General features: G+C 38.9%; 1 protein-coding gene across 3 annotated transcripts in view; it reads right to left on the reverse strand.

The window, feature by feature from the left end:
- Positions 1-22,756, reverse strand: part of KLF8 (KLF transcription factor 8) — a 297,918-nt gene extending 275,162 nt beyond the window's left edge. Inside the window, exons 1-2 of one of the 3 annotated variants that reach the window (XM_070291560.1) lie at positions 22,685-22,747; positions 22,193-22,308 (exon numbers count right to left, since the gene is read on the reverse strand). The gene's annotated coding sequence lies outside the window, so the exon portion shown is untranslated. Of the gene's footprint in view, positions 1-22,192 lie in introns of all 3 variants that reach the window. The other 2 variants (XM_070291562.1, XM_070291561.1) reach the window with 2 other exon arrangements.
- Positions 22,757-23,546: the final 790 nt, after the last annotated feature.

Here is a 23,546-nt window from a genome sequence, read left to right on the forward strand (position 1 = left end):
TGCCTGGAATATTATTGTCCACAGCTTTTGTCTCTGTTGGCTTGTTCTTATCTTTCAGATCTCAACTCAAAAGTAATCTCCTCACAGAAGCCTGACTGACTTAAGTGACCCCCCAATCATTTTTCATTATATCTCATTATTTTCTTTCATAGCACATCTCTGAAATCATAGTTTTTAATCTTGCTTGCTTATTCATTGACTATCTAGTTTGTCCATTGTCTGCCTCCCTCCACTAGTCTGTAAGTTCCAAAAGGGCAGGGACAAAATATCTTCAAAATATCTTCAAAATATCTCATTCATGCAATACTCCAGCACCAAGTTCAGTGCCTGGCATGTAGTTAGTAATTAAAAAAATGTTTTGAATGAATAAGTGAGTACTACTCATCAGAATGCCTTTTAGCAAACATTTATTTATCTCAAGTTTTATGCTACTGCATGTGACTTTTTTATAAATGAGCAAACACAATATATTCAATATTCTTCATAGGAAATGTACAGCATAGAAAGGGTCTTCACTCATGCCCACACCAAACTGTCTCTTTTCTAGTAAACATTTACTTGCTATCACAAAACGTTTCTAGACAAGTTTGAGTAATTTCTTAATCAATACATTTGACTTGCTATCACAAAACGTTTCTAGACAAGTTTGAGTAATTTCTTAATCAATACATTTGATCATTACTTTTCACTTTTTTTTTTTTGCCTTTTACTCCTCTGATTAAATAATTTCAATTGATACTTCTTTGTGCTCACTGATTCTTTCTTCTGCTTGGAAGAAGCAGAAGCTTCTGTTTAAGCTCTCCATAGACTTTTTCAGTTTAGTCATTGTATTCTTCAGCTCCAAAATCACTGTTTGATTCTTTTTATGTTTTTTATTTATTTGTTGAACTTCTCATTTTGTTCTTGTATTGTTCTTCTGATTTTATTATACTGTTCTTCTGTGTTTTCTGGTACCTCTCTGAACATCTTTAGAATAATTATTTTTACTTTTTCAAGAAATTCATGACTATCCATTTTTTTGAGGTCAGTTATTGAAAGTTTATTGGTTTTCTTTGGTAGTGTCATGCTTTCCTGATTTTTCCTGATCCCTGCAGTAGTCTTACACAGGTGTCTGTGCATTTGAAGAAGCACTCACCTAACCCAGATTTTATGGACTGACCTTTACCTGAAAGTAAGAGCAAACTGGAGTGTGTTGTAGACCCAGGTCAAGTGGTGAAGGGCAGCAAGTTCATGGGTGTGTGGCACTTCCAGGTCCAGTAGCTAGGGACCAGGACAGACAGCAGTGGTGGAGCAGACCTGGTGGTGTGCACACACTCAGCAGTGGGGAATAGCTGCAGGTGCCTGAGTAGTGGCAGAGGCCAGTTGCAGACACACATATAGTAGTAGAAGCCAGAACTAGCACCAAGGGCTGAAGCCAACTGTGGGTATAAAAGTAGCTGCAAGGGACCTGATTATCAGTGCCTTCTACTGTGACTTCTGGGTCTTGACATGGGTGCATGGCAATGGGAGCCAGTGTGGAGTTGAGGCTAGAGGCATGTAGGTGCATATCTGAAGGGTATAACCTTGAATGTGTATATGTTGGAGAGGGACAGCCATGGGGATCTAGGCTGTCATCTTGTACTCGTACACCTCCAGAGACCTGGGATGGCTGCCACTGCAGGTCACGGCTCTGCTAAGTTGAGGAGAAAGCCAGTAGAGACTCAGTAAGTCATCACAGCAGGAAGGATACAAGTTTAGACGTAGTGGAGAAGGAGGAACTTGTTAATAGTCATTCCTTCCAGGGTGAAACTGTATGGAGCTGGTGGTGATAACCTCTCCTGTGGACAAGGTGGAAAGTGGTGAGTGTCTGGCTTCCTCAGTTGTATGGGTCATAGACAGAAAAACCTGTTTCTCTTCCACAGCACCCAATGTACTAAAGCAGGACATACATGACTTGGGGGGGGAGGTAAGAGAATGGGAAAGAAACAAGTAAGAATAATAAAGGGGATTAAACAGATGGCGACTTGCTAACTGCTTCAAGACTTCAGCAGGAAGTCCACTCAAAAGGCTCTGGGAACACCCAACCCAAGGATCTCCCCACAGGGTGCATATGTACCCCCAATGCCCCAAGTGCTAAACCTATATATCTCCCCTAATCTACAGGTAGATCCTTGTACAAGCTCCAAAGTGCAGCAGCAAAGAGCAGATCTGATGATCGGGGTACTCCTCAGAATAATGGACCATGACTTGCAGACAAGTGAGAAGTCAAAACTAGAACTGTATCACCATCTTCTGGAAAAGAAAGTGAGGTTTTCACTTTCTTGGTGAAATTGGTGAGTTGCTGAGTTGTAACAAGAGCAGCTTGTTGAGTTGTAACAAGAGAAGACATAAGAACTTAACTCTGCCACAAGAAGGAGCAAGAAAAGTGGAGCAGATCTGCCCAACAACAGCTGAGGAAACCTCAGCTATACCAATATCAATGAATAGGACTTCATGTGAAAGGAACCAGTAAGATTTAAGGAGGTATCTGCTACTTCAAATACAAAAGTGCCAACACAAAACTACAAAGAACATGAAAAATCAAGGAAATATGTCACTGCCCAAAGATATCAATAATTTTCCAATGACCAAGCTCAAATGCATAGGATGTTGTTATCCATCTGATAAAGGATTCAAAATAGCTGTTTTAAACAAACTCAACAAGCTATAAGAAAACTCAAAAAGAAAATTCAAAATGAGGGAAAAATACATGAACAAAATGAGTTCTTTAAAAAGAGAAATAATTTTTTAAAAAAAGAACCAAACAGAAATTCAGGACAATTCAATAAATAAAGTGAAGAATAAAATAAAGAGCATCTGTAGTGCAGTACAACAGATGGAAAAGAGAATATGTGACTTGGAAGATAGGAATTTTGAAATACAGTTAGAAGAGAAAAAATGAAAAGGGCAAAAAAAAGCCCCCACTATCTGTGGAGTCTCATCAAAAGACTAATAGATGAGATTAGTTGGGATTAATAATTGATGGGATTAGCTGGGATTATTAATTAATATCAGTTAATCATCATTTAATCATTAATAACAATTAATTATAATTGTTATATAACAATATAATTATATATAATTTTTATATAATTATTATAACAATTATAATTATTTAATAATTAGGATTCCCAAATGAAAAGAGAGGGAGATGGGAGTAGAAAGTTTATTTAAAGAAATAATAGTGAAGCACTTCCTAAACATGAATAGACTTGGACATCCAAATTCAAGAACTAATAGATCACTCTATTACCTCAATGCCAAAAGTCATTGTCTAAGACACAATATAATGAAACTGTCAAAAATCAAAGATACAGAAAGAATCTTAAATACAGCCAGGGGAAAAAAGCAACCCATGAATGAGCCACCATTAAGCTATCTGCAGATTTCTCAACAAAAGTCCTATAGGCCAGAAGAGAGTGGGATGAAATACTCAAATTGTAGAAAGATAAAACTTTTCAGCCAGGAATACTCTATCCAGCAAAGTTAACCTTCCAATATGAAGAAGAAATAAAGACTTTCCCAGACAAACAAAAGCCTATGGAGTCCACCCCTACTAGACCTGCCTTGCAATGAATGCTGAAAGGAGTTTTTCAAGCCAAAATAGATACTAATCAATGACATGAAAGCATCCAAAACAAAAAAATACAACACACTGGTAAAGATGAAAAACAAAGTTGGGTTTGGAAAACTAATTCTATAATAGAATGGTGTGTTAACCACTTAACTACAGTATAAAGGTTAAATGACAAGAATATTAAAAATAACTGATGCTGGGAGGGATTGGGGGCAGGAGGAGAAGGGGACGCCAGAGGATGAGATGGCTGGATGGCATCACTGACTTGATGGACGTGAGTCTGAGTGAACTCCGGAAGTTGGTGTTGGACAGGGAGGCCTGGCGTGCTGATATTCATGGGGTCGCAAAGAGTCGGACACGACTGAGAGACTGATCTGAACTGACTATACTTTGTTAACAAGTGCACAACACAAAAAGAACTGCGATCAAAGGGGGGCATAAAAGGGTAAAACCATTGTAGGTAATCAAAGACAAGTTGCTATGAGCATAAAGTGAATTGTTTTATCTAGGAGATGTTTTATTTAACCTTCATGGTAACCGCAAAGTAAAAATCTAGAATAAGTTCATTCAGGAAATATTTTTTAAAAAGACGAAACAGAGCATACCACCATGAAAAATTATCAATTTACACTGTTAGGGAGAATTAGAGGGGAAAATGAGCACTATAAATACAAACAACCAGAAAGCAACCAATAATATGGTATTTCCAGTCATAAAATGATTACTTTAAATGTAAATGCATTCCCACCAACAGTGTAGGAGGGTTCCCTTTTCTCCACACCCTCTCCAGCATTTATTGCTTGCAGATTTTTGGATCGCAGCCATTCTGACTGGTGTGAAGTGGTACCTCATTGTGGTTTTGATTTGCATTTCTCTAATAATGAGTGATGTTGAGCATCTTTTCATGTGTTTGTTAGCCATCCGTATGTCTTCTTTGGAGAAATGTCTATTTAGTTCTTTGGCCCATTTTTTGATTGGGTCGTTTATTTTTCTGGAGTTGAGCTGCATAAGTTGCTTGTATATTTTTGAGATTAGTTGTTTGTCAGTTGCTTCATTTGCTATTATTTTCTCCCATTCAGAAGGCTGTCTTTTCACCTTGCTTATATTTTCCTTTGTTGTGCAGAAGCTTTTAATTTTAATTAGATCACATTTGTTTATTTTTGCTTTTATTTCCAGAATTCTGGGAGGTGGATCATAGAGGATCCTGCTGTGATTTATGTCTGAGAGTGTTTTGCCTATGTTGTCCTCTAGGAGTTTTATAGTTTCTGATCTTACATTTAGATCTTTAATCCATTTTGAGTTTATTTTTGTGTGCGGTGTTAGAAAGTGATCTAGTTTCATTCTTTTACAAGTGGTTGACCAGTTTTCCCAGCACCACTTGTTAAAGAGATTGTCTTTACTCCATTGTATATTCTTGCCTCCTTTGTCAAAGATAAGGTGTCCATATGTGTGTGGATTTATCTCTGGGCTTTCTATTTTGTTCCATTGATCTATATGTCTGTCTTTGTGCCAGTACCATACTGTTTTGATGACTGTGGCTTTGTAGTAGAGCCTGAAGTCAGGCAAGTTGATTCCTCCAGTTCCATTCTTCTTTCTCAAGATTGCTTTGGCTATTCGAGGTTTTTTGTATTTCCATACAAATCTTGAAATTATTTGTTCTAGTTCTGTGAAAAATGTGGCTGGTAGCTTGATAGGGATTGCATTGAATTTGTAAATTGCTTTGGGTAGTATACTCATTTTCACTAAGGTGGGAATGCAAACTAGTACAGCCACTATGGAGAACAGTGTGGAGATTCCTTAAAAAATTGCAAATAGAACTACCTTATGACCCAGCAATCCCACTTCTGGGCATACACACCAAGGAAACCAGAATTGAAAGAGACACATGTACCCCAATGTTCATCGCAGCACTGTTTATAATAGCCAGGACATGGAAACAACCTAGATGTCCATCAGCAGATGAATGGATAAGAAATCTGTGGTACATATACACAATGGAGTATTACTCAGCCATTAAAAAGAATTCATTTGAATCAGTTCTGATGAGATGGATGAAACTGGAGCCGATTATACAGAGTGAAGTAAGCCAGAAAGAAAAACACCAATACAGTATACTAACACATATATATGGAATTTAGGAAGATGGCAATGACGACCCTGTATGCAAGACAGGGAAAGAGACACAGATGTGTATAATGGACTTTTGGACTCAGAGGGAGAGGGAGAGGGTGGGATGATTTGGGAGAATGACATTCTAACATGTATACTATCATGTGAATTGAATCGCCAGTCTATGTCTGACACAGGATACAGCATGCTTGGGGCTGGTGCATGGGGATGACCCAGAAAGATGTTATGGGGAGGGAGGTGGGAGGGGGGTTCATGTTTGGGAATGCATGTAAGAATTAAAGATTTTAAAATTTAAAAAATAAAAAACTAAAAAAAAAATAAAATAAAATAAAATGAAACTAAAAAATAAATAAATAAATAAATGTAAATGCATTGAATTAACCAATCAAAAGGCACAGAATAGTTGAATGGATTAAAAAAGACTCAACCATATGCTGCATACAGTGGTTCAAACAGTAAAGAATCTGCCTGCAATGTGGGAGACCTGGGTTCAATCCCTGTGTCAGGAAGATGCCCTGAAGAAGGGAATGTAAACCCACTCCAGTATTCCTGCCTGGAGAATTCAATGGGCAGAAGAGCCTGGCAGGCTACGGTCCACGGCATCACAAAGCATTGGACACAATTGTTCGACTAACACTAATATGCTGCATACAAAAGATTCACATCAGTTTTAAGATATACATAATGCTCAAAGTAAAGGACTGGGAAAAGATATTCCAGGCAAGTGGAAACCAAAAGAAAGTGAAGGTAGGATTTCCCTGGTGGCTCAGACAGTAAAGTGTCTGCTTACAATGCAGGAGACCTGGGTTCGATCCCTGGGTCAGGAAGATCCTCTGGAGAAGGAAATGGCATAAGCAAGGTGAAAAGACAGCCTTCAGAAGGGGAGAAAATAATAGCAAATGAAGTGAAAGTCGCTCAGTCATGTCTGACTCTGAAACCCCACAGGCTGTACAGTCCATGAGATTCTCCAGGCCAGAATACTGGAGTGGGTAGCCTATTCCTTCTCCAGGGGATCTTCCCAACCCAGGAATTGAACCAGTGTCTCCTGCATTGCAGGCGGATTCTTTACCAACTGAGCTATCAGGGAAGTCCAAGCAAATGAACCAACTGACAAAATTACTCTCAAGAATATACAAGCAACCCCTGCAGCTCACTTCCAGAAAAAATAAATGACCCAATTAAAACATGGGCCAAAGACCTAAACAGACATTTCTCCAAAGACATACAAATGGCTAACAAACACATGAAAAGATGCTCAACATCACTCATTATCAGAGAAATGCATATCAAAACCACAATGAGGTACCATTTCACGCCAGTCAGAATGGCTGCTATCCAAAAGTCTACAAGAAATAAATGCTGGAGAGGGTGTGGAGAAAAGGGAACCCTCCTACACTGTTGGTGGGAATGCAAACTAGTACAGCCACTGTGGAGAACAGTGTGGAGATTCCTTAAAAAACTGGAAATAGAACTGCCTTATGATCCAGCAATCCCACTACTGGGCATACACACTGAGGAAACCAGAATTGAAAGAGACACATGTACCCCAATGTTCACTGCAGCACTGTTTATAATAGCCAGAACATGGAAGCAGCCTAGATGTCCATCAGCAGATGAATGGATAAGAAAGCTGTGGTACATATACACAGCTGAGTATTACTCAGCCATTAAAAAGAATACATTTGAGTCAGTTCTAATGCGGTGGATGAAACTGGAGCCTATTTTACAGAGTGAAGTAAGCCATAAAGAAAAACACCAATTCGGTATACTAACGTATATATATGGAACTTAGAAAGATTGTCATGATAACCCTGTATGTAAGATAGCAAAAGAGACACAGATGTATAGAACAGTCTTTTGGACTCTGTGGGAGAGGGCAAGGGTGGGATGATTTGGGAGAATGGCATTTAAACATGTATAATATCACATGTGAAATGAATCGCCAGTCCAGGTTCGATGCATGATACAGGACACTCGTGGCTGGTGCACTGGAGTGACCCAGAGGGATGAGATGAGGAGGGAGGTGGGAGGGGGGTGCAGGATGCAGAACACGTGTACACCCATGGTGGATTTATGTTGATGTATGGCAAAACGAATACAATATTGTAAAGTAATTAGCTTCCAATTAAAATAAATTTATATTTAAAAAAACAAAGTGAGGGTAAATATTTTTATATTAGACAAAATAGACTTTTAGCCAGACATAGTAACAAGAAACAAAAAGATCATTATATGATGATAAAGGAATGAGAAAATAATTGCAAATAAAACAACTGACAAAGGATTATTCTCTAGAATATATAAGCAGCTCATATAGCTCACTTCAGTACTCTTGCCTGGAAACCCCATGGATGGTGGAGCCTGGTGGGCTGCTGTCTATGGGGTCGCACAGAGTCGGACACGACTGAAGCAGCTTAGCAGCAGCAACAGCATATAGCTCAACATCAAGAAAACAAGCAGATCAATTGAAAAATGGGCAGAAGATCTAAACAGACATTTCTCCAAGGAAGACATACAGATGGCTAATAAACACATGGAAAGAAGTTCAACATCACTCATTATTAGAGAAATGCAAATCAAAACTACAATGAGGTATTATCCCACACTGGTCACAATGCCCATCATCAAAAAAATCTATAAACAATAAATGGTGGAGAGGGTGTGAAGAAAAAGGGGACCCTCTTGCTCTGTTGGAAATGTAAACTGATACAGCCACTATGGAGAACAGCATGAAGATTCCTTAAAAAACTAGGAATAAAACTAACAAGTCACCCAACAATCCCACTACTGACCATATACCCCAATGAAACCATAACTGAAAAAGACACATGTACCTCAATGTTCATTGCAGCATTATTTACAATAGCTAAGACATAGAAGCAACTTAGATGTCTATTGACAGATGAATGGATAATGAAGTCATAGTACATATATAAAATGGAATATTACTCAGTCATAAAAAAGAATGCATTTGAGTCAGTTGAACGTATGTAAGAATTAAAGATTTTAAAATTAAAAAAATAAATAAATAAAAAATTAAATAAAAAAAACTAAAAAAATAATAATAATAAAATAAATTAAAAAAATAAAAATAAAAAAAATAAAAAGGAGGATGAACCTAGGGCCTATTATACAGAATGAAGTCATAAAGAGAAAAACAGATATCATATACTAACACACATATATATAGGAACCTAGAAAGATGGTACTGATGAACCTATATGCAGAGCAGCAATGGAAATGCAGACATAGTGAACAGACTTGTGGACAGTGTGGGAAGGAGAAGATGGGATGAATTGGGAGAGTAGCACTGAAGCATATACATTACTATGTGCAAAAGTGATAGTCAGTGGGAATTTGCTGTATGACACAGCACGTTCAAATCTGGTGCTGTGTGACAACATAGAGGGGTGGGATGGGTGGGAGGTGGGAGGGAGGTTCATGAGGGAGGGTCTATATATACACCTATGACTGATTCATGTTAATGTATGGTAGAAACCAACACAATATTATAAAGCAAGTATCTTTCAGTTGAAAATAAATAAAAATTTAAAAATCATTAATATCTGCACACACAACATGGAACAACAACATTTGTTAAGCAAATAGTAACAGATCTGAAGAAAGAAATATAAAACAATACAATCATAGAAACTTCAATACCCCAAAGTCAGCAATGGATACATCATCCAGACAGAAAATATAAAAGGAAAAAATGCACTTGAATGATACATTAATCTAAATGAAACTGAAAGAAATTTATAGAACATTTCATCCAACAGCATCAGAATACACATTCTTCTAAAGAGCAGACAGCAAATCCTCCAAAGTAGATCATAATGACAGGACATGAAACAGGTGTTAGTAAATTCAAGAAGTGTAAAATCATAGCAAGTATCTTTTCTGACCAGAGTGGTGTGAAACTAGAGATCAACAACAGGACAGATGAAATATCTACAAACATGTGGACAATAACTAAATGACAAAACTCTCAAACAACCAGTCAGTGAAGAAGTCAAAAGGGAAATTAAACAGTATCTTAAATGAAAATGGAAACACAGCATACCAAAACAAAGCAGTTCTGAGGAGAAAACTTAGTGCTAAATGCACATGTTAAGAAATTAGAAAGAAATAAAATAACTAATTTTACACCTCTAAGAACTAGAAGAAGAAGAACAAATTATTGATAACGTTAGCAGACAAAAGGAAGCAATAAAGATCAGAGTGGAAATAAATGAAATAGACCAGAAAAACAATAGAAAAGATTAACACCCCTAAAATCAGTTTCTGAAAAGATAAATAAAACTGACAATATTTTTTGCTAGACTAACAAAGAAAGGAGAGGCAAATAAAATTAGAATGAAAGAGGAGATATTAAAATTGATACTACAAAATCCATATGATTATAAGAGACTACTATGAACATTTATACATCAATAAGCTAGATAACCTAGAAGAAATTGACAAGTTCCTACAAACACACAACCTACCAAGACTAAATCTAGAAGAGGCTTTTGCTGACCAGATCAATAATGAGTAAGGAAACTAGTCATCAAAAACTTCCCAACATAGAAAACCCTATGATTAGATATCTTCATTCATCAAAAACCTCCCAACATAGAAAACTCTATGATTAGATATCTTCACTGATGGATTCTACCAAACATTTAAAGATTAACACCAACTTTTCTATCAGTTCAGTTCAGTAGCTCAGTCATGTCCGACTCTTTGCAACACTATGAACCGCAGCATGCCAGGCCTCCTTGTCCATCACCAACTCCCAGGGTCCACCCAAACCCATTTCCATCGAGTCAGTAACGCCATCCAACCATCTCATCCTCTGTGGTCCCCTTCTCCTCCTGCCTTCGATCTTTCCCAGCATCAGTGGCTTTTCAAATGAGTCAGTCCCTCACATCAGGTGGCCAAAGTATTGGAGTTTCAGCTTCAACATCAGTCCTTCCAATGAACACCCAAGACTGACCTCCTTTAGGATGGACTGGTTGGATCTCCTTGCAGTCCAAAGGACTCTCAAGAGTCTTCTCCAACACCACAGTTCAAAACCATCAATTCTTCGGTGCTCAGCTTTCTTTATAGTCCAACTCTCACATCCATACATGACAACTGGAAAAACCATAGCCTTGACTGGATGGACATTTGTTGGCAAAGTAATGTCTCTGCTTTTGAATATGCTATCTAGGTTGGTCATAACTTTTCTTCCAAGAAGTAAGCGTCTTTTAATTTCATGGCTGCTATCACCATCTGCAGTGATTTTGGAGCCCAAAAAAATAAAGTCTGACACTGTTTCTACTGTTTCCCCATCTACCTGCCATGAAGTGATGGGACCGGACGCCATGATCTTCATTTTCTGAATGTTGAGCTTTAAGCCAACTCTTTCACTCTCCTCTTTCACTTTCATCAAGAGGCTCTTTAGTTCATTTTCACTTTCTGCCATAAGGGTGGTGTCATCTGCATATCTGAGGTTATTGATATTTCTCCCGGCAAGCTTGATTCCAGCTTGGGCTTCTTCCAGCCCACCGTTTCTCATGATGTACTCTGCATAGAAGTTAAATAAGCAGGGTGACAATATACAGCCTTGACGTACTCCTTTTCCTATTTGGAACTAGTCTGTTGTTCCATGTCCAGTTCTAACTGTTGCTTCCTGACCTGCAAACAGGTTTCTCAAGAGGCAGGTCAGGTGGTCTGGTATGCCCATCTCTTTCAGAATTTCCCACAGTTGATTGTGATCCACACAGTCAAAGGCTTTGGCATAGTCAGTAAAGCAGAAATACATGATTTTCTGGAACTCTCTTGCTTTTTCCATGATCCAGCAGATGTTGGTAACTTGATCTCTGGTTCCTCTGCCTTTTCTAAAACCAGCTTGAATATCTGGAAGTTCCCAGTTCACATATTGCTGAAGCCTGCCTTGGAGAATTTTAAGCATTACTTTACTAGTATGTGAGATGAGTGTAATTGTGCAGTAGTTTGAGCATTCTTTTGCATTGCTTTTCTTTGGGATACTTTCTATAAAATTGAAGAGCAGGAAACACTTCCAAACTCATTTTTACAAGATCAACATTACCCAGACGTAAAAACAAGATTAAGAATACTGTAGAAGAAAAATATAGACCAATATCCCAGATGAATACAGATGCAAAAATTCTCAACAAAATATTAGCAAACTCAATTCAAGAATACCTTAAAAGAATAATATACCTTGACCAAGTACAATTTATCCCTGGGATGCAGTGATGTTTCAACATACACAAATCAATAAAAGTGATATATCACATTAAAAAATGAAAGAAAAATCATAGGATTATCTCAATTGATGCAGAAAAAGGATTTCACACAAAAAAGCATCATTTCATGATGAAAAAAATCCTTGACGATTGTGTATATAAAGAACGTACCTTAAAGACCTTATATGACACACCCACAGGTTACATGGTTGACAGTTGAAAGCTTTTCCACTAAGATCAGGAACATAGAAAGCGTGCCCATTCTCACTAGTGTTATTCAATATACTACTAGAAGTCCTAGCTAGAGCAATTAGGCAAGACAAACAAATATAAAGCATCCTAATCAGAAAGGAAGAAGCAAAACTGTCATTACTTGCAGATGATATGATCTTATATATAGGAAATCTCAAAGGTTCAACCAAAAAATGTTGGAACTAATCAACAAATTCAATAAAAATGCAGGCTATAAAATAAACATCGTCATTTTAAGTCACTAACTACCTAGTAGAAGCACAAGCTGGAGAAATATCAATAACCTCAGATATGCAGATGACACCACCCTTATGGCAGAAAGTGAAGAGGAACTAAAAAGCCTCTTGATGAAAGTGAAAGTGGAGAGTGAAAAGTTGGCTTAAAGCGCAACATTCAGAAAACGAAGATCACGGCATCTGGTCCCACCACTTCATGGGAAATAGATGGGGAAACAGTGGAAACAGTGTCAGACTTTATTTTTGGGGGCTCCAAAATCACTGCAGATGGTGATAGCAGCCATGAAATTAAAAGACGCTTACTCCTTGGAAGGAAAGTTATGACCAACCTAGATAGCATATTCAAAAGCAAAGACATTACTTTGTCAACAAAGGTCCGTCTAGTCAAGGCTATGGTTTTTCCAGTGGTCATATATGGATGTGAGAGTTGGACTGCGAAGAAAGCTGAGTGCCAAAGAACTGATGTTTTTGAACTGTGGTGTTGGAGAAGACTCTTGAGAGTCCCTTGGACTGCAAGGAGATCCAACCAGTCCATTCTGAAGGATATCAGCCCTGGGATTTCTTTGGAAGGAATGATGCTAAAGCTGAAACTCCAGTACTTTGGCCACCTCATGCGAAGACCTGACTCATTGGAAAAGACTCTGATGCTGGGAGGGATTGAGGGCAGGAGGAGAAGGGGACGACCGAGGATGAGATGGCTGGATGGCATCACTAACTCGATGGATGTGAGTCTGAGTGAACTCCGGGTATTGGTGATTGGACAGGGAGGCCTGGCATGCTGCGATTCATGGGGTCACAAAGAGTCAGTCCTGACTGAGTGACTGAACTGAACTGAACTGAACTGAACTGAACTGAACTACCTAGTCAGCTATACGACCTAATGTATGACACTTATTTGTGTTTCAATTTCTTCATCTTTACAGATTATTTATATCTCAGTTCCTTCACTTATACAATTTAAAAATTAAGCATCTAACAGAAAAAAAAAATCCTGAAATCTGTTGCACTTCTATATACTAAAAATAAAACATCTGAAAAAAGAAAGGAGGAAATCTTTCACATTCACAATAGCATCAAAAGTAATAAAATGCTTAGGAGTAAATTTAATCAAGCATGTGAATGATCTATATAACAAGAACAAGATTTTGTTCAAAGAAATCAAAGATGACACAGGCAAATGGAAAGATATCCCATGTTGATGAATTGGAAGAATTAATACTGTTAAAATACCCCTATCTACCCAAAGCCATCTATAAATTCAAAGCAGTTCCCATAAAAATTCCAGTGTTATTCATCTCAGAAATAGATCATAAAATCCCAACATTTGTATACAGCTCCAAAAGACTCAAAATAACCAAAACAATCATGAGAAAGAACAAAGAAGTAAGGCATCACACATCCTGGTTTCAAACTATAGTACAAATCTATAGTAATTAAGACAGTATGGTACTGGCATAAAAATAGACACAAAAACCAATGGAAAAGAAGAGAGAGCCCAGAAATCTCCACCTATATGGTCAACTAATATTTGGCGAGGGAGCCAAGAACACTCAGTAGGGAAAGGGTAGTCTCTTCAACAAATGGCATTGCAAAAACTGGATAACCACATGCACAAATATGAAATCAGGTCCCTATATTACACCACTCACAAAGATCATTTGGCCGTAACATTTGTTAACTCATCTTATGACACACGAAGAATCAAATTTCTGCTCTAAATGATGTTCTTCCTTGTTTATTAAAAATACTAGGGAAATGGTTTCGTTTAGGAGAATCTTGGCGTAAAACTTTATTAATGACATGGTCATTCCTACTGTCAATTTTGATCACATCTATAGCTCTCTATAAATGGACATACACAATGCACATGACATATAAACTAAGTGCTACTGGACAACTTGGAATTGACTGCTAGTCCTTGCCAGACATCTTACTAGCATATCCTACTGAAAGAAAAAAAAAAAAAAAACAGGCCATTAAGACCCAACACTGAGGGACATGATGGATCAAAGGCAGGTAAGCAACCACTCTGGCATTGAGGGACTAACTATTTTATCACCTAGTGCTTTCTAACAAAAAAAGTATCAAAAGGGGGAAATTGATGAAATAAAATTTATATTCTATGGCAAAGCAAGAAAAACTTTGAACATAATATTTTTCTTTGCCCATTCAGGTCTCTTTCCTTCCCTTTACTGGGTATTATGCATCTGCATTAACCAGACCTCCTGAGGATATAATATTCCTTTTTAATCTCATAAAGAGTCACAAATTCTGAGGACACAATCTTCCTTCTTATTATTATAAGGGGCCACAATGACCCATGATCTGCCAATCCACTTTGTATGTGTAGATATGGATTGTTTAAACTGACAGCACATCATTTGACATATAAACTTCTGTCTCAAAAACTTATATAACTGTGCTTTGACTCTAATGGGTGGAACAGTCCTGAGAACTTTCTGAAAGACTGTCTCCCAGGTAATAATCTTCAGGTTGGCTCAAATAAAATTTTCCATTTCTTTCTTAGAGCAACTAATTTTTTTTTCATTGACACTTGAAAACTCTTATTATCCTTCAAGACTCAAACATCACCTCCTCTATCAAGTCTTCTTTGACTTCTTTACCCCAAATGCCACCAACATCCTTTCTACCCATGTTAACAATTTGCTCACTAGCCAATTTTCCAATTCCTCTCTCCTGAATTTATTCAACCTTTCTCTAACCTGTGCCCTTACCCACAAAATGGGTATAACCCTACTGGGAATTTCAGTGAGACACATGCAAAGTTTAGTGTGGGCCCTAGCATATGGTAAGTGATCAACCAGTAGTAGATGTTAGCTAGAACTTTGTCTGCCTCCCAGCTAACCTCCAGGGCAAGGTTGAGGTCTTATATTTGTGTATTCCCATCCTGTAGCACAGAGCTATCCACATAGAGGGCTTCCAAGGCATGTATGTTGAATAAGTGAGTGTTTAATGAATCAGCTGTGTTTCCTCCTTTCAAAACTATCTGCTTTATATAAGCAGAAATGGTTAATATATAGAGTCAGGTTTAAATAACCTACAGCAGAAAAGGACTCTGAATCCTGTTGAGTATTTTCTGCTCTACTACCATACCATCAGCAAAAGTGCCCCAAGCCCATAGTCCTATTATAAAGACCAGCTTTCCAAGAACATAATAGAGGCTATCTTATCTCATTATCAGGTTACATTAAGTGGATAATAATATTCGTTGAGGCCTATCTGTTTCCCTGAAACACTATGGAGAGCGAATACTGACCTTGCAGCTTCTCCAGATGCTACTTTGGTCCCATCCATATTATCACCAATGAGTCGGTGATGGCATCATTGACTCAATGGACATGAGTTTGAAACAACTCTGAGAAACAATGAATGACAGGGAAGCCTGGCATGCTGCAGTAAATGGGCTCACAAAGAGACATGACTGAGCAATTGAACAACAACAAATATTATCACCAAAGGAAAAGAGTTCTCTAACCTCACTTTTCCATAACTCTACTCCATTCCCCTCCAACCCACATTATATTGATACTCATTACCTGCCTTTTGTTATATGACTCTTCCTGCTTAGAATATCTTTTCCCCTTAACTCTGGCTATTCAGATCTTACCTATACTTCAAGCCTTCACAGAAAAAAAAATGAATTGGGTATCATGCTCTGTTATAAGAGTTTATCAAAAAGAGAAGAATGGAGTCGAAGGAAAGGTGGAGGTGGAGTAGTACATGTTGTAAGAGGAGAAGGAACACATGGAATTCCTGATAGCATGAACAAAGACATGATGTTTGTGAAAGATCATGGCATGTTCGAGAAGTAGCTGTTAGCTTAATGTAACTCCTGTGATAAGGAAGTCACAGGCAATAAACATGAAAGGTAGGTTAAGGACAAATTTTGAAGTGTCTTACTAAAAGGCAAGGATTTAATCCTGTAAGTGAAGGGGAGTTTGAATAATTCTAAACATAGGATTGTTAAGATAAAAACATGTATTTTAGAAATATCCTAAAATGTAGACTACACTGGAAATTATATTACTTTGCTAGGACTGCAACATCAAAGTCCTAAAAACCAGGGGATTTAACAACAAAAATGTATTGTCTCACAGTTATGAAGGCTGTAACTCTGAAACCAAAGTGCCATCAGGTTTGGTTCCTCCTGAGGGTTCTGAGAGAAGAATCTATTCTAGGCCTCTCTCCTTGGCTTACAGATGACTGTCTTCTCCCTGTGTCTCTCCAGATCATCTTTCCTCTATGAGTCTTTCTGTCCAAATTTCCCCTTTTCATAAGGATACCAGTCATATTGGAAGAGGGCTTGTCCTAACTATTTCATTTTAACTTGATTACCTCTGTAAATACCCCGTCTCCAAATACAGTCATTCTATGGTACCAGAAATTAGGAATCCAATATATTTTGAGAGACATAATTCAACATATAACAAAGGTCACAGAGATTGCTGCTGCTGCTGCTAAGTCACTTCAGTCATGTCCGATTCTGTGCAACCCCATAGAGGGCAGTCCACCAGTCTCTGCTGTCCCTGGGATTCTCCAGGCAAGAACACTGGAGTGGGGTGCCATTTCCTTCTCCAATGCATGAAAGTGAAAAGTGAAAGTGAAGTCACTCGGTTGTCTCCGACTCTTAGTGACCCCACAGACTGCAGCCCACCAGGCTCCTCTGTCCATGGGAATTTCCAGGCAAGAGTACTGGAGTGGGGTGCCATTGCCTTCTCTGGTCACAGAGATTAGAGGTAGATAAAACAACAGTAAGGGGCTATGTTAATAGGCCAGGTCATACATGATGGAAAATTACTCAAAGACATTACAAGTAGGAATGGAGAGGATACAAAGATTTAAGAAGGAGAATCTAGAAGCTATGGAGAAGAAAGAGTCATAGATGACCCTAGGCTTTATTGCTAGGCTTTTATTGTTTGGTTGATTATGTGACTGTTGGTCAAGGAGAGAAACTGGAGTCAGGGAGTTTGATGTTGAATTCAATTTTAAACATATTAAGTGTAGAGATGTCAAGTTAAGATGTCTGATTAACAGACAAATGGATGGGTCCAGGATAAGAAAAAGCATTCAGCTGGAGATGAAGACTGTCATATAGGCTATATAAATGGCAGTTGAAATTCTTAAGTGGATAAGATGATCTAAATAAGGAGTATAGAGTAGCAAGATAAGAGAAAAAGAAGAGCAATCAGAGAGGTTCATGGAAATCCACGGTAGAGTATTATCACAGAAGACACGGAATGAAAGGCTTTAAAGATGGAAGGAAAGTACAAGCTTAAATGTAGTAAAGCCAAGTATGTTGAAAACCTAAAGAGAAAGTACATGACAGACATTTAGGAGATCTTCAGGTAACTCTTGCGAGAGCAGTTTCAATAATGATCTAAATGGAAACTGTCAAAAAATAGGGTGGTAATTTGAGTAAGGGCTGTTAAATAAAGATTGACTTAGGAAATAAATGTGTTTGCAAACTAAAGACTAGGCAGTAGAGCATAATAATCAAGGTGTAGACTTTATAGACCTGGGTTCAAATCTCACATCTGCTCTTTTCAAGTTGTATAAACTTGGGCAAATTGCTTGATTTTTCTGTCTCAATTTCCCTAACTGAAAAATTGGGAAAACAACAGTACCTACTAAATAGGATTATTGTGAACATTATATGAATTGATAAATGCAAAGTGTTCAATAGACGGCTTGGCCACAGAGTAGGTATTCAATAGGGCTTCCCTGATAGTTCAGGTGGTAAAGAATCCGCCTGCAATGCAGGAGACCCCAGTTCTATTCCTGGGTTGGGAAGATCCGCTGGAGAAGGGATAGGCTACCCGCTCCAGTATTCTCGGGCTTCCCCTGTGACTCAGCTGGTAAAGAATCTGCCTGCAATGCAGGAGACCTGGGTTCGATCCCTGAGTTGGGAAGATCCCCTGGAGAAGGGAAAGGCTACCCACTCCAGTATTCTGGCCTGGAGAATTCCATGGACTGCATAGTCCATGGGGTTGCAAAGAGTTGACAGGACTGAGCAACTTTCACTTTCACTTTTCACTTTCAGGTATTCAATAAATGTTACCTATATAAGGTGGGAATGGTTGGATGGGTGGAAGAACCAAAGAAAAAGGAATTGAAGAAAAAGCAGCTGATGGAACAACTTTTCAGAAGGTATGGGAGAGAATGAATCCTCTTTAACTTACTAGCTCTGTGTCCTTTGGTAAGGCACTTTACATTCCTGTGCCACAGTTTCCTATTGTGTAAAATGTAAATGATAATATTGCTTACCTCACAAGGTTATTGTGAGGATTAAATTAAATGATACATGAAACACACATCCCTACTGTGAAGAACTTGAGGAGAAGAATAGTATATAATCTACATGAAATTATGTGCGCCAGCAAGCCTGAAATTAAAAAAAAAAAAAAAAACAAGTTTTTAAGTGAATAATTTTCACAATTTCATGCTAGAGTGAAACAGTGTTATACAATCTTGTGAATGTTTTTTTAACAAGGTTAAACATTCTTCTAGTGCTACTAAATTTATTGTGAATTTTTAAATTAAATTATGCTGAAAATATTTTTTGTATTTCAGTAGTTTCAAATATGTTTGAAATCCTTTTCAGATAATTGTTATGAAACAATGGCTAGTATAAAATTAAATTAGTTACATGAATTCAGCAATAAGCTTACTAATTTTTTCAAATCATAATATCATAAATTCAAATATCAAAATCATAAAATCATAATCTATCTTGATTGTGTTAAGACAAACAACTGAAGATTTATCCTTACAAGAGAAGAATTTTAAATATAATTGTTGATTATTTATCTCCTGTAAAAATGACTCCCTATCTCACTCAGAATAAAATCCAAAGTATTTAGAAGATCCTGTAAGATCTGACACTTCTCTGTCTCTCTGAAATCATGTGCTACCACTCTCCTCTTCACTCCAGTGATACTGGCTTTGCTATTTCTTGAACACATCAAGCCTTTGAAATTCTATTTTCTCTGTCAAGAATACTCTTCCCTTGGGTATTCCCATGGCTAGTTCTCTCATTTTATTCATATATATTCTTAAGAATCATCATATCAGAGAAGCCCTCCTTGACTCTTTATTAAATAGCTCTCCTCAGTCCCTCTGCTATCTTATTCAATGGCCCCCCCAAAAAAAATCCATCCACTAACATACCCTCATTAGAATACAGTCTCCAAAAAGGCAGGGGACTTGTCTTGCAGACTCTCCAGAGTCTTGTGCAGTGATGGCACAGAGTAGGTTCTCAGTAAGTATTTGTTGAATTAATTAATGAATGAATCTCATAACACAATGTACTTTCCTATTGATACCGTTGTCTTTCATAGGTCTTTATCCTTGAACACTGAGAAAAAACCAGGAAGAAACTCAAACCAAAGTAAATGTAGGCATAGGCTATACTAGTCTAAGCAAGAACAGTCTAGGCTACCGGATTCCAGAAGTGGAGTTGGGGGATCGAAACTACTGCTTGTGACATAGAGAGAGAGAGAGAGGACAAAGTGTTCTTTCTGCAATTATTTCTTACGAAGCCCTTTTGCCTCTGTGGAGACAAAAACTGTCTGCAAGCCCAGAAAGCAGAATGAATGACAACAAACTAATTTCTCTGGGAAAGTCACTTGAAACCTTTCTATTGCTTGCCTATAATAACTGTTAGTAGGTTCACAAAACTTTCACTGTCCTAGGAAGAGATTAACCATATTTTATCAATCATATTTTATGACAGCTATATCCTGCATCTAGAAACTTTCCCAAAGAAAAACCAACATAAACACAAAGGGACAATCAAATATTAAAATAGAAGTACAGCAATACCTAACATATTCCATGGTTATCAAATTTAGAAGGTTGGATGTGGAGTCAGCACACAGTTCCTTCCCACTCTCCATGGCAGGGTGTGGGTAGCAGATTTTAGTGTGTGTGACAAGTACAAGTGGCTCTTGGCTCTAGAACAGGATTGTACTCCCACTGGTGAAAGTAGCCAGGAGGGTTCCATTTGAATTCATGTTTTCTTTGTTTCTAGGACCCCATAGACCAGTGACTTTAGAGAGAAAGAACACTGAGGCTTTCTTCTTTATCTGAATCCAGTGGATTCAATGTCATGGCCATTCAGAATAAGGTCATTTTGGGGTTTGGAAAACCAATTGAGAAAAGAAGGGATGGAGGAAGGTGCTTTAATAAATGGTGCTGAGAAAACCTAAAACGAATACAGGCCCTTAATGGGAGTTGACACTGGAGATGCACTGAAACCTAGCACATTAAAAAACAGAGGGTCTCTGCCTTGCATTTAATACCAGAGATGACTGAACTGGTAAACTGCAGAGTGCTAGAAGCTATGACATTCCATTGACCAAATAGAAATGCATAGATACACACAGATAATTCATACCTTAAAAAATAAAAAAAAAGACATCCAGAGTAAAATATTAGACCTAAAACCTTAAACATATTTTATTATCTTTGACATACAGGATATCATTAGGCCCCATCCAGACCTGCCATCCTCCTTAAGCAGAAACATAAGAAAAATAAACTTGCAAGAGATGCCACTGATCCACATGAGGCCTTCTAACAAGTTTCCACCACACTAGTTCTTTTATTTAACAGCAGAAGGGAGCTGGTCAAGCCCTCCTGCCCAAGACAATCTTCCAGCCTGGACATGGACATGGGAATAACAGATCAGTCAAGGTAGCCTTAGCTTCGCTATTGAAACATCCTGCCCTTCCCTCTTTGCATGCCATTTTGACTTGAGTTCCTATCTCTTTCAGCTGAATCTCCCAGTCACTTGGGCTTGGGCATATGGATGCTTGGTACTAAAGACAAGACAATGAAGATGAATAATGGGAACCTTCACGTGACACATGCTTGATAAATGCTGAAATCGAATTCAACATTCGACTCTAGGAAGAAACCTTGGCCACCAATCAGTTAAGAAAGGAGTCAGTGACATCACTCTACATGGTCCTGACATTACAGACATTCAGCAGTGGGATCAGTCACAATGAACCTAGCTTTTGATAAATATTTGTAAAATAAATTATTTTTTCAAATCTTGATAAATTTTCCTCTTGAGCTAAAACTGCAAGGCCAGTTGACTCTGCAGTTAACTAATGTACAACTTGGCAGCATAGCCCAGGATGCGCCCCCTGAGAATCAACTGGATATTAGAACAAGTTTGAAGGCTGGTATAAGGAGGAAAAACTTGCCTCTCTGTACAAATTCCCCCAACACACCTTGTGTCATAGTAAAGATGAGTCAGTGCCATCCTTTTCGAAATCGAATTTTCAGTATCTATTTCCCACAGCCGAACTGGTGCACTGCCGCTTTAAGAAGCTGGGCAAGATGGAGCCCTCCCAACTCACAGCTAGAAGCTTTAAGCAGCCAGATAACGCGCTGGATTGTGACAAAAAGAAAAAAATGCCTGGAGGGGTAAGTCGAGGCTCTAAGAGCACGAGAGAAAATCAAGGCTCTAATCAAACAACCAGCAAACTCGGAGCTTCCTATCCGGTGGATGGCAGCTCCGCTAGGCTTTAAAGCGCCACCCCTCCTCCGTTCCCCTCCCCTTCTTACCCCACCCTACCCGGTCCAACCCTCTGTGTCCTCCTTGAAAGAGTCTCCTTCGGTAAGGTGGCTCTTTGCCGCCCAGAGAATACCCCAGTGAGGGCAGCAAAAGGAAGGGGAGAGGGTGGGTAAGCAAAATGAAAGGGACTTACTTTCGGATTCTGCGCCTCCAAAGGCATCCTCTGCTCCCAGCCCCGGGCCAGGCCGATGGGGCGGGGCCGGGGTTGAGGTGGTGGACCCGGGGTCTTCACTCACTCGTACTACAAATCTAATTCAGTGGAGTTAGGAACGGGCACCGACTAAGGCCGGTGTACAGTAGGTTTTAATTATCTCAAAAGGAGATAGAAGGGTCTGAGAGAGTTGATCAGGGTAGGAATGGAGGTGAGCTCTAAAACCCTCCTGTCCTCCCTTTCCGGCTAGCTTCCCCCTGGCATTAGCGGTTTCAGGGGCTACGGTTTTCTTTTTTCTTCCTTTTGGTTTCTCCCAGCTGCCTGTCCCAGACCCCACCCAGCGGCTCCACCCCATCCACTGCTACACATTCTGTCAATCACCAGCCCCTTTAAAGCTGCACCGCACAACTTGGGTTTTCATCTCTCTTTGGCGGGCAGACAGAATCACGGGGTTCGTGGCATTTCCAACAATACCTCCGACCTCTCTGTTGAGTTTAGGAAGCTGATATTAGTTGCTAGTGGCGGCCTTCTCTCCCCCTCTGCCCCGAAGCTTGCACAGTCGGCTCCACCCAAGCTCCTTCCGGCGGGCCAGACCACCAAACCCCACCCCATCTCTTTTCTTTACTTTGTTTCTAGTTTTTTTTTGGTTTTTGTTTTTTGTTTTTTTGTTTTTTTTTTAAATGGTTCTCTAGGCTTCCAGATCGCCAAGAAGGTTCCCGCAGCGCCCTCCTTGGCGCTGCTCAATCTCATAGTTTCTTTGCTGAAGTGGCTACAGAAGATTTCCTGTGCCTGGGCACTCTCCGTTTTGCCTGGCCCAATGTGTTCAGTCTTCTCTGTCTCATCTGTGTAAATCTCCAGGTTTATGAATACAATCAGAAAGGAGAAGGCAGGGATTCCCCAAAGTGTGCTTCATTGCTCTTAGCCAAAACAAGCGCCCCCATTCCATAATTAGGCTGCACAAAGTTGGAGCAGGACCCTGAGGTCCCATCCACAGGTATTAGTGGAACTCTAGAATGACTCATCAGAAATCATGTTTAATGTCTTTCTCCGTTCCGGTTAATGGGAACATCTGGTTGTTCAGGCCAAAACGCAGAGACATCTAGTCAAAGCTGTGGTTTTTCCAATAGTTATGTATGGATGTGAGATAAAGAAATCTGAGTGCCAAAGAATTGATGCTTTTGAACTGTGGTGTTAGAGAAGACTCTTGAGAGTCCCTTGGTCAGCAAGGAGATCCAACCAGTCCATCCTAAAGGAAATCAGTCCTGAATATTCATTGGAAGTACTGATGCTGAAGCTGAAACTCCAATACTTCGGTCACCTAATGTGAAGAACTGAC

The sequence above is a fragment of the Ovis canadensis genome, chromosome X (assembly GCF_042477335.2).
Source record: "Ovis canadensis isolate MfBH-ARS-UI-01 breed Bighorn chromosome X, ARS-UI_OviCan_v2, whole genome shotgun sequence".
In the NCBI taxonomy this organism is placed as follows: Eukaryota; Metazoa; Chordata; class Mammalia; order Artiodactyla; family Bovidae; genus Ovis; species Ovis canadensis.